Here is a 13005-nt window from a genome sequence, read left to right on the forward strand (position 1 = left end):
GATATTATTTTATATTATATTATATTACACCATAATTTCTCAGTGTATTTTATGATATTATAAACATAAGACTTGGTTTTAATTTTCTTTAGCTGGTTTTTCTATGGTTTTTACTGGAATCTGTTATCGATCACAAACACAGTGGACCAAACTGATTATTCTGTGAGTCTAATTTTTTTATGTAAAACACTGTTATCTTTAACTTTCTTTGTTTCTATAGATCCATTGTATTAAACGTTCTGGCATTTATTACAGTGGTGATTATTATGTATGCATTCCATAGTTGTGTAGACACTGTTGTTCTTCCTCTTATGTTGTGTTTCCTTTTTTGCCAATATTTTTTTTTTTTTTTTTACAAATTGTAGCTCTGAATAAATTTTTTCTGCATTATTTAAGTTTATTTATTCCAATTAACACACACACACACACATAATGAAATTATACAAGTAAAATTTCTAATAAATTTTAATCTATATTATAATATTCATCATTATATTAAAGATCAAAATGTAAATAAGATTTATAAATTATCTTAAAATTGTAATTACAGTATACAAATTTAATATACAAAATTATGAGATAACTAGACGAAAGTTTTATGCTTTTCATTGCATTAGCATCGCAAACGAGTCAATCTTTTGTCCAGTTCGGCTCGGTGTTCATCTTCAGCTCTCTCTTCACAGCAGTTCAGTCAGGCAAATGATTCAGTTCGATTTGGTGAACTGGTTCAAAAAGATCCGGTTACATCGAATGATTCGTTCGCGAACCGGATATCACAAACTGCTTTGTTTTGAACTCTCTCTCACATAGACACGGAAGAGAAGACAATGCTGAATAAAGTCTTAGTTTTTGCTATTTTTGGACCAAAATGTATTTTCGATGCTTCAAAATATTCTAACTGTCCCTCTGATGTCACATGGACTACTTTGATGATGTTTTTCTTACCTTTCTGGACATGGACAGTAGACCGTACACACAGCTTCAATGGAGGGACTGAGAGCTCTCGGACTAAATCTAAAATATCTTAAACTGTGACTCAAAGATGAACGGATGTCTTACGGGTTTGGAACGACATGAGGGTGAGTTATTAATTACATAAGTTTCATTTTTCGATGAACTAACCCTTTAAGACTTCTTTTGTGCTCCAGGGTCACATATTGTTTTTATGTAGACTTTTAAACCAAAGTCGGCTTATATGAGGTCAAATGTTTTTCCTAAGATTCATATAATATTTCAGAAGAGCTAAACCTCTATTTGTAAACAATGTACAATTGACAGAAGCTCTTTAATGGTCTTTACTTTCCTTGACAGCAATATAGTCACAAAACAAACGTGTAGACGTCATCGCCTCTACGTCGGTTGCGCTTCCGCTCGCCCCGTGACGTCACCGCGCTCGAGTGGGAGTCGAGTCTTCTCCGGAATCGTTTGCTTTCGTTTCTGCACGAGCTCCTCGCGCGCCGTTTCCTTCTCTTCACTTCGAACCAAAACAAACGTCTGTCGCTCGTTTCCCCGCACCGCTGAGGGATTACTCGGTGTCTCTTGCGATAAAGGCGGCCAGCGAAGCAAGGAAAAGATGAGTGTGGAGGCGTACGGGCCGAGCTCGCAGACGCTCACCTTCCTGGACACGGAGGAAGCGGAGCTGCTCGGGGCCGACACGCAGGGCTCCGAGTTCGAGTTCACCGACTTCACGCTGCCCAGCCAGACCCAAACTCAGGGCCACACCCAGAGTCAACTCGACAGCCAGGTATAAACACACAAAACACAGAATAAAGCGTTCTGTCAGGTGTCTTTCAACGCCGTTTGAGTCCAAATATGGCGAGCTAGCAGGCGTTAGCCGCGCGTTAGCGTTAGCAACGACAGAGCAGGCCGCCAGAAGAGAGAGGGAGAGAGTTTTCAGGGGGACTTTTGTGAACTACAGAAGTGTACAAATACAAGTTTAATATGCTAATAAACTAAACTACATATAATAGCTCCTATTTTACTATCTGTGGTGAAGTACGTTACGTCAAAAACCTTGTTTTGGTTGATTAGCTGCAGATCTCAAGTGTATTTGCGTACTTTCAGGATGAACTAACTTACACTTGTGTTGATAATAAACTATTTTCTTATAATACTTATCAGCATGTCATAACAGCTTATTCTCAGAGATGTTGTTTTATTACAGTTAGCTGCAGATGACAGGTGTGTCTTTGTTTACTATATTCATGTTATATTAATGATGTGTTGCAGTGCTGTGTGAGATATTTCTTAACTATTTTGGTGTTATAATAACATCTTATTTGACTTTTAACACGTGTTATATTGTTTATGGCACAGGTTTATGTGTTTCAGAAAGACTATTGAATTACAAATGTTTTTAGGCGCATATTTGATTAGAGGGGATTAGTTTGTATGGTAATAATTATAACTTGCAGATGTGTTTAAATGGTAATTATTTTATTAAATTGATGTTTTCTTAGCTTTTTATGTTTTATCTGGTTACTGTGCATTAGCAGAAGCTTTCAAAACATCTGTTTTCTTTTTTGTTTGAAGTATATGCAGCTGAGTAAGTTGTTTCAGTTAATCAGTTGTATGTTTCTACTTGATTTAACTGCGTTTCTGTTGGTGTAAGTTGCAGATGTGTGTGTTTTGAGGGTTGAATGTGCACTGGATTGAATCTCCTGGTTTCACGCTTGGACAATTTGAGATTTGTTTGAAAACGGTGGTGTTAAGGTGATATATTTTGCGTTTAGGTGAATGGGCCTGATGGTGTTCTGCCCAACGGAGACGATGCAGTGGTGAAGACCAGCCAACTTCTGGCCGAGCTGAACTTTGAGGAGGATGAGGAAGATACTTACTACACTAAAGATTTGCCGGTGCACGCCTGCAGGTACGAATAACACACCTGTCCTGATCTCTCGCGCTGTTATCATGTGTCTGTAGCTGTGAGAGAAATAAAATAATGCACGATTCTCTGAAATGCAAATTTTGTGTTTGAAGGTAGTTATAATGATCTGTTGCAGTGGTGTGTGAGAGATTTCTTAGCTATTTTGATGTTATAATAACATGCATCTTTTTTTGTTTTTTAACGTGTTATGATAGGTAAAAATTGATAGCCTGATAAATGCATAAATTTATTTATTTATTGTTTATGTCACAGGTTTATGTGTTTCAGAATGACTATTGAATTACAACTGTTTTTAAGAGCATATTTGATGAGAGGGGTTTCATTTGTATGGTAATAATTATAACTTGCAGATGTGTTTAAATGGTTATTATTTTATTAAATTATGTTAGCTTTTTGTGTTTTATCTGGTTACTGTGCATTAGCTGCAGCTTTTTATATGATTGTGTAAAGGGAAGTTTATATTTTCAGACTTAATTCTGTCATTATTTTCACCAATAACCTTTCCCAGTTTTAATTGTATTTTTATTTTATATATTCATAATCTGTAATTCCTATTTCATCTGATTATAATCAAATAGCAAATATTTTGAACTTTGTTCATCAAAGATTCCTAAAAAGTTATGTAATGCGATTTCCACTAAAATATGAAGCGGCACAACTGTTTTCAACATTGATAATAATCAGAAATGTTTCTTGAGCAGTATATTACAATGATTTCTGTAGATAACGTGGCACTGAAGACTGGAGTAATGATGCAGAAAAACACAGGAATTAATTACATTTTAAAATGAATTAAAATAGAAAGACGTTATTTGAAATCGTAATAATATTTCAGTATATTACTGCACTTACTGTATTTGTGTTCAAGTAAGTTAATCTTTGATTAGCAGAAAAGACTAGGGAACTTTAATAAATCATACTGACCCTAAATTTCGAATGGTATTGTATGCAAGTATTATCATTTTGTGAGCTGGTTTTTGTGTGTTTGCAGCTACTGTGGCATCCATGATCCAGCATGTGTTGTCTATTGCAACACCAGCAAGAAATGGTTCTGCAACGGCCGCGGAAACACCTCTGGCAGGTGAGTGCACCAGTCCAATCATTTGGTTAACCAGAGCATTTTTAAAACTTAAAATGATTATTCTTGTCACATTTGATATTTCAGTCATATTGTGAACCACTTGGTGAGGGCCAAATGTAAGGAGGTGACGCTGCATAAGGACGGGCCGCTGGGAGAGACGGTTCTGGAGTGCTATAACTGCGGCTGCCGTAATGTGTTCCTTCTCGGCTTCATCCCGGCTAAAGCCGACTCTGTCGTGGTGCTTCTGTGCAGGTGACACATTTGCCTTTCATTCTGACTCACAAACTCAGATTCAGTAATTCTGGGAAAGAAAAAGTTTATTTTGATTAGGTTGACCCAAATCTAATTTGATGTCTTGTAGGCATCAGTAATTAAAGTGAGGTTTAGTCATTGGTTTTAGTAACAACAACAAAAATCATGCTGGATGTCCTCTTTATTGTTTGAGTTTGATTGATAATGTGTAGCTTTTAGACACTTTTGCATCTGTGACAGTACATGCTTTCTGAAAATGTGACATGGGAAAGTCCCATGTATTTTCAATTTTACGTAATAAAGTAGAGTGGGTGTGTAAGGAACCAGGTCTGTACTTTATGCACCTCGTGTGCTAGCATGATTGCTTTTAATGTGTCTGTGATTGCATATTCATAGATAAATGCATAAATGTTTTATGTAACTTTTATAAATATTTTAATAAATGCATAAATTAAATCAATGCATACAAACACAATTTTTTTTTTGTGGAGTTGACCTCATGTTGACTGAATTAATTTTATTTTATATTTAATTCGAGCAGTCATAGGTGTACATACATATTATTTCAATTTACATATAGTACTCCATGAAATCATAAAGTGTCTTTTGCAATCTGAAATTGTATATGTATATAAATATACAGTACATACAAAAAGTTTGGAAACATTACTATTTGTAATGTTTTTTAAAGAAGTTTCTTCTGCTCATCAAGCCTGCATTTATTTGATCAAAAATACAGAAAGTATTTTTAAGTAAAAAAAAAAAAAAAAGAACCTATGTTTTTAAAATATAAATATTTTGTAATAACAATATACACTACTGGTCAGTAATTTGGGGTCAGTAATTTTTTTTTCTTTCTTTTTTTTAAAATAAAATCAATACTTTTATTCAGCGAGGATATGTTAAATTGATAAAAAGTGATAGTAAAGAAAATATATTATTAGATTTTTTTTTATTTTGAATAAATGCAGTTCTTTTGAACCTTTTCTTCATCAAATATATTAGACAGCAGAACTGTTTCCAACACTCATAATAAATCAGAATATTAGAATGATTTCTAAATGATCATGTGATCGACTGATGTTACATGTGACACTGAAGGCTGGAGGAATGATGCTGAAAATACAGCTTTGCATCACAGGAATAAATTATTTCTTTAAAGTATATTCAAATAGAAAACTATTATTTTAAATTGTATTAATAATTCACAATATTACTGTATTTTTCTGTATTTTTGATCAAATAAATGCAGGCTTGATGAGCAGAAGAAACTTCTTTCAAAAACAGTAAAACTACTCATGTTTCCAAACTTTTGGTCTGTACTGTATATATAATTTTTTTAAAAAATGTTTGTTATTTGAAAAGTTTTGTGAAAATGTGATCACACCACTCGACGCTCTGAAACCACAACAGTCTATATTTTTATATATTTTTTTTAATCTGGTGCTGGTTTTATCAGAAGCTGTCCACCATTGCTTATCAAGCGTGTGCAGTGCCTCTGTTTCATGGGTGTGTGTGTGTGTGTGTGTGTGTTCAGGCAGCCGTGTGCCAGTCAGAGCAGTCTGAAGGACATTAATTGGGACAGCTCTCAATGGCAGCCCCTCATCCAGGACCGCTGCTTCCTGTCCTGGCTGGTGAAGATCCCGTCCGAGCAGGAGCAGCTGAGGGCACGTCAGATCACCGCACAGCAGATCAATAAACTCGAGGAGCTCTGGAAGGTATCATGAACTTTCTCATGCACACGAACACCGTTTCCAGCATGATATTGTTGTATGACTGTACGCTCTGTCACATTTGCAGGAAAACCCAACGGCGACCCTGGAAGATCTGGAGAAACCTGGAGTGGACGAGGAACCTCAGCACGTTCTGCTGCGATATGAAGATGCCTATCAGTACCAGAACATCTTTGGGCCGCTGGTCAAACTAGAGGCTGACTATGACAAGAAACTCAAAGAGTCCCAAGTATGAAAACCGTTCTGCTCTGCAGTTATTCCTGTGGTTAAACTAGTGATGATGCAATAGACCTTTGGTTAACTTTCTGCTTGAATTATGGAGTGCAACAGAAGACATTCATTTTCTTCATTAGAAATAAAAAATCAATAAATAGTTCAGCCGTGAACATGCTCTGAAATAAATCTCTGCATTGCAACATTTGATTCAAACCAACTACGAAGTAAATGCGTCTGGCGTAACGTCTGTTATGAAGATATGAGCTACTGTGAAATCCACAATAGTATTGCCATATAAAACTATCTCTAAGTATAAAATATGATGCATTGGAGGCTTATTACAAACCATTCAGGTACTAAAAGGTATAAATAGAAATATATATATATATATATATATAAAGTATAAATATAAACAGATCATGGGTAGTGTTGTTGTTCACTAGGAAATTGTAATGTTAGACTGTGAATGTCAAAACATGTGATATTTATTCTGCTTGCTTGTCTCCTGTCTTTTTCATTCAGACTCAAGACAATATAACAGTGAGGTGGGATTTGGGACTGAATAAAAAGCGGATAGCTTATTTCACTCTGCCAAGACGGATTCAGGTGGTAATAATTACTTTCATCATCTTCTGTGTCTACCAGTGGTTCATATCCATCCCATCCCTAACACGTGTCCCATGCATCCCTCATCGATGTGTGCACGGAGCCTAGTGCGCACGCGTGTGTGTGCATGTGTGTTTGTGGTGCTGTACTGTGTATGTGATGGATATATAGCTCGATTATTGTTAGAAGAGCATAAATCCACAGGATGTGGTCTCTCTGACTGTGTTTTCTCTGTGTGGGTGATGTTTATTAGACATGCGACTGATGCAAGGAGACGAGATCTGTCTGCGGTATAAAGGAGACATGGCTCCGCTGTGGAAAGGGATCGGACACGTCATCAAAGTCCCGGACAGTATCCTTTCAGCAATGATCAAACTCGCTGTTGTCACACAATGACAGCTATTATTTTCTCTTGATAATGTGCTAAGGCATGCATTAATGACTTGAAAAGCAACCACCCAGAACATCCTTGTAACTACATAGCAACATAATTGCAACCTCTGCAGAGCACATGCATCGTGAGTTTTGCAATCACTGTTTATATCAGTAGATTCCTTTAACCAAGATCCTCTCAGATTATGGAGATGAAATCGCCATCGAGCTGCGCAGCAGTGCTGGTGCACCTGTGGAGGTAACACATAACTTCCAGGTGGACTTTGTCTGGAAATCCACATCTTTTGACCGGTTAGTCCTACTATCACTTACACTTTCACTAGTCCATTAAACTACATATATATATATAGTCCATTAAATTATATACCGGTTTTATTTGTTTTATTATTAGTTTTTAGTCATTTAAATGTAATGTCTTGTCAACTAGCTTAAATAAAATAAAAATTGGATAAAAAAAAAAAATATATATATATATATCTTATTCACCCTAAAAATCAAGGTAAACTAAATAAAAATGTAAAAAAAGAAATGCTGAAGCTAGCTGAAATCAATTAATTTGTTGCATGCATTTTGTTTCTGTAAACCTTTTTTTGCATGTGGCAGAAATGTGTTTTTATTTTTGGTTTAGTTACCCTATATAATTATGCAATTAAACATGCAATTACAATCAATGGAGACCTTGAGCTTTCTGAGTCTAAAAAGATTTAATTGCATAACAAACTACATGAACTTCACTCTGTTTTTCACATTAAGACTTCACAGGGTATGTATTTCAATTAGAGATGTTCCGATACCCTTTTTCTCTTCCCGATACCGATTCCGATACCTGGGCTCAGGGTATCGGCCGATACCGAGTACTGATCCGATACCTGGGTGTGTATCTGTATATACAGCTGTATATACTACTAGCCCTGTGTAAATTGCTAGAATTCTTTTTATGGTGTGCTTCAGACAGATCCCTCAATAAAACATGAACAAATACATGGTGAACTACTGTATTTATTACAGTATTTTTATTATCTAACATGAATTTGACAGTATTATTTATTTTCATATGCAAAAAAGAACTTGCATATGCATATGCAGCCAAAAATCTAACACCGCAAACTAAAAAAGGTATTTAAGTTTTACAATATAACTGTATAAAAAAACTGCAACAAATAAGTCTAGGAATATAAAAAAAAGATCTATTAATCAGATAATCTCTTTACAACAAAACAAGTAAAAAACAAGCAACCATCTAGGCATAATTATTATTATTATAGAGACGTATTATTATTACTGTAGGCTACAACAGTAGCTTTATATATTGTCAATTTACTCATGTAAACCAAACATTTATTTTAATGGGCTGCCATGAAGATCTTTGAGTGTCTGTGTTTATGATATGACAGTATTCTCAAATGAAACGGTAAATTCTCATGAAGTGACGGTTTATGCGTTCGTGTCCTCATGACACACAGCAGAGACTACAAAACAGCGAGCTCTCGCGCATCTGTGCCAGTCACCCACAGAGATGTAGATTTTGCGGGAGTAATATTTAAATAGTATTTTGCAGTTTAATATTCACAGACACTAGTATATATTCGGCTACTGTCTGGAGCCCTGCGCTTTGACTTACACGGAAGCGACTGAACGCAGCTGCCGGTACTGAATATACTTGAGAGTCTGTAACTACCGGTACTACAGAGACATACTGCTAACCACTGATCTATAATATAGAAGCGGCTTCACTGTCTTTTGGCAGTTTAGAATGTGATGAGTGATCCAGTCATATATAGATAAGGGCTGCTAACGCGTTTTCATTTCTTCTTCGCTGCTCTAAACAGGGGTTGCTTGTGGCAACACAGCACAACTTCCTGTGTTTTCAATGCATTTTGAGCAGCGAAGAAGAACCGTGCAGCGGTTAGGCAAAGCTTGCGGTCATAACTAGGTCTTTTTTAAGAAAATGGTATCGGATCGGTATATGGGTTCATGTACTCGCCGATGCCGATGCCAGAATTTGTTGTGGTATCGGAGATATTTCCGATACTAGTATCGGAATCAGAACAACTCTAATTTCAATGCATGAGTCTCTCAGACTCCTCCTGTGACACTTTTATTAATCTTTTGCGACTTTTTCAAAGCTTGAAAGCTCCAGTCCTGATTATTTGTAATTTTGTGACGGTCTAATAATCTATGGTGGACACACAGTTCAACTTTTTCTTTGTGTTTTGTAGCATGCAGAGCGCCCTGAAGACGTTTGCTGTGGACGAGACCTCTGTGTCCGGCTACATCTATCACAAGCTGCTGGGTCACGAGGTGGAGGACGTTATCATCAAATGCCAGCTGCCCAAACGCTTCACTGCGCAGGGCCTGCCAGATCTTAACCACTCACAGGTAGAGAGCTGTCTAAAGCCTTCGATTCAGCCCTTGCTCTTCAGGTTTCTGAGACTCAAGGTGTTGTGCAACAATGTAGGTTTATGCTGTGAAGACGGTGCTGCAGCGACCCCTGAGTCTGATCCAGGGGCCTCCAGGAACCGGAAAGACTGTCACCTCTGCCACCATCGTCTATCATCTGGCCAGACAGGGCAATGGGTGAGACTTGTTCCCTCGCAACAGTGTTTCCACTTACATTTCCAATGCATTTTGCAATTTCAACATGAAATAAAGTTAATTTACTTTGCTACTATGTTTAAAATTTAATATCATATGTCGTTTTAACATTTCTGTATTGTTAGACTCCTATGATTTCCACAATGTTAATTAACAGTATAACACAGAATATCATAGTATTTGGTAAATTTTAAATGCATCAATCAAGAGAAAAGTTGTACACTTAACTTGTGATATTGACTAGTGTCTGTGAATATTACAACAGAAAAGACTACGATTTAAATATGAAGAGATTAAGATTAGGTTGAAAAAATTGTCATTAAAATGACCTATAATATATTTTTTCCCTTACTTTAAGTTTTTGTTGCATGCTTTAATTTAAAGCATAAACCTTCTAGTGCTGTTGTGCAGCACTTTGCTTACTAAATGTTAATTTGATCAAATTTTATAAGATTAATTAAATTAATATTTTATGGCTTTGTGTGATTATCAGTGGTTTTGATATGTCTGAATTAAATCAAAATAAAAACAGACTTAAAAAAATATATTGTATGCATGTTACACATGCTTTTTGAATTGTAAAATGTAATTTTACCATAAAAAAAATCCAAAAAGAAAAAAAAAGAAAGGAAAAAAAGGATTCTAGGAAGATGTAAAGATAAAAATGATTTTAGAAAAAATATGGCCGTATAATATCAACTGAGTGTTTGCATTGTGTCTGTTTTTATTGTTTAGTCCGGTTCTGGTTTGTGCTCCGAGTAACATCGCAGTGGATCAGCTGACAGAGAAGATCCATCAGACAGGACTGAAGGTGGTTCGTCTGTGCGCTAAGAGTCGTGAGGCCATCGATTCCCCGGTGTCTTTCCTGGCTCTGCACAATCAGATCCGCAACATGGACAGGTGCAGACATTTCTGTTCTTAATGCTCACTGTTTGACCCTCTGTGTTTGTGTTATGAATGGTGTGCAGAGGTTGGCATCCCTATAATTGTCACTCAGATTTAGGGTTAAGATTTATTTTTTTATCTTAATCTATAAATGTCTATTTCATTTCGAATGCAGAGATCTCATGAGGACTGATGTGTGTCTGTGTTTTTTGCAGCATGCCAGAGTTGCAGAAACTGCAGCAGCTGAAGGACGAAACTGGCGAGCTGTCGTCTTCTGATGAGAAACGCTACCGAGCTCTCAAACGAACCGCTGAGAGAGAGCTGCTCATGGTACATGTCTGACTTCACCAAATGCTGGAATTGCACAGCATTCTCAAGCTTTTCTAGTGCATTTTCTGTGTGTTTATTTATATAAACGCTGCAGGCGGTGGAGCACAATAATGCTGAAGCAGTTTTCTTTGGCAAAGGAAATGGGGAATGTTTTTGTGTGGTGCATTTTCCCCTGCAGTTAGCACATGCACACACACACACACAATGAAAAAGTTGAATTTTTTTCTTTGCATGCATGATCCATTAGCCCATCTGTAGCACAGGCCTGCACACATCATTCTCTCTCTCTGTTCCTCAGAATGCAGATGTGATCTGCTGCACATGTGTGGGTGCGGGTGACCCTCGCCTGGCTAAGATGCAGTTTCGCTCCATCCTCATCGATGAGAGCACACAGGCCACGGAGCCCGAGTGCATGGTGCCAGTGGTGCTCGGGGCCAAACAGGTATGTGACGGGCCAATTATCACACGGTGAATGTTACCACACATATACTTTACATTACCCAAACACACCACAGTTTCTGGAAAACAAGTCACTTGAATACATGTCACACTGGGTCAAAATTGCATTGTTGAGGAAAAAAGTCATGTTTTGTTTATACAATCTGAAATCATGTAAATTACTGATGATAAAATGTGTATTAGTTTCACTCCAAATATTATGTGTTATTATTTGGGTTGTCAGTTTCACACGTTAACTTTAATTAGTTGTGAAAAAAATAACTTGATTAAAATATTTTAGCACAGTTAATGCATTGGCCTCTTGCATTACATACAGTTGATTGTTGAGAAATGTGATCCTGGAGCACAAAACCAGTCATAAGTCACTTTGGGTATATTTGTAGCAATGGTCAAAATTATCGTTTTTTTTCTTTTATGCCAAAAATCATTAGGATATTAAGTAAAGATCATGTTCCATGAAGATATTTTGTAAATTTCCTATCATAAATATATCAAAACATACTTTTTGATTAGTAATATGCATTGCTAAGAATTCATTTGGACAACTTTTAAGGCTTTTTCTTAATATTTAGATGTTCCTGCATCCTCAGATTCCAGATTTTCAAATAATTGTGTCTCTGCCAAATATTTGTCTTTCCTAACAAACCTTACATCAATGTGAAGCTTATTTATTCAGCTTTCAGATGATGTATAAATCTTGATAACCGATATCACAAGAGTGCTGTTTTTGTCCCGAATTGACAATGTAAAAAAATAATAATAATAATGACTAAAACAACTAAATTACTACCACTTTAACTACAATTAAAAGAAAAGAAAAGTTCAGGATATTTAAAAAGAAAAACGAATATCTTCGTAAATAACATTGGTTTTAATTGTATATAAAACAAGGATGAATATGAAAATAAGTACAAATAGATATACACTGTAATGGTGTTCCTTATAAAAAACATTTACCATAAACACCAAGGCTAACCGAATAACCAGCTCATAGGAAATGGATATGAATAAACTCTACATTAATTTCTTTCCTTACAAGCACAAACTGCATAAAAGTTGAAAGTGTGGAGATAAAAACTGCAACCAATGAGATAATACGTTTTTTAAGCACCCTTACATTTATGACCAGTATTTTCTACATTAAAAAAAAAAACAAAGAATGTTAATGACTTGCAAACAAGTAAAAATATATCTAAACTACAGTTTCTCTACTTTGCCACATTGAAGGAATATTGAGTTTTTCATCATAAGTATATACAGCAGTACCGTATTTTCCAGACTATAAGTCGCACCTGAGTATAAGTTGCATCAGTCCAAAAATACGTCATGACGAGGAAAAAAACATATATAAGTCGCACTGTGTCTTCAGTGTAGGTTACAGGAGAACTGAGCAGCATAGAGCGCCCTCTGGCAGCTGGAGACGGTAATGTTTTCTCTTGGTTCATTTCTCGCGGTTCATGTCAAATAAATTTTGATAAATAAGTCGCACCTGACTATAAGTCGCAGGACCATTCAAACTAAGAAAAAGAGTGCGACTTATAGTCCGGAAAATACGGTATTTAGATGTT

General features: G+C 36.1%; 1 pseudogene; it reads left to right on the forward strand.

The window, feature by feature from the left end:
• The window catches only part of LOC113046248 (regulator of nonsense transcripts 1-like), a 28376-nt pseudogene that overhangs the window by 7265 nt on the left and 8106 nt on the right, over nucleotides 1–13005 (forward strand).

Source organism: Carassius auratus, chromosome 27 (genome assembly GCF_003368295.1).
Source record: "Carassius auratus strain Wakin chromosome 27, ASM336829v1, whole genome shotgun sequence".
In the NCBI taxonomy this organism is placed as follows: Eukaryota; Metazoa; Chordata; class Actinopteri; order Cypriniformes; family Cyprinidae; genus Carassius; species Carassius auratus.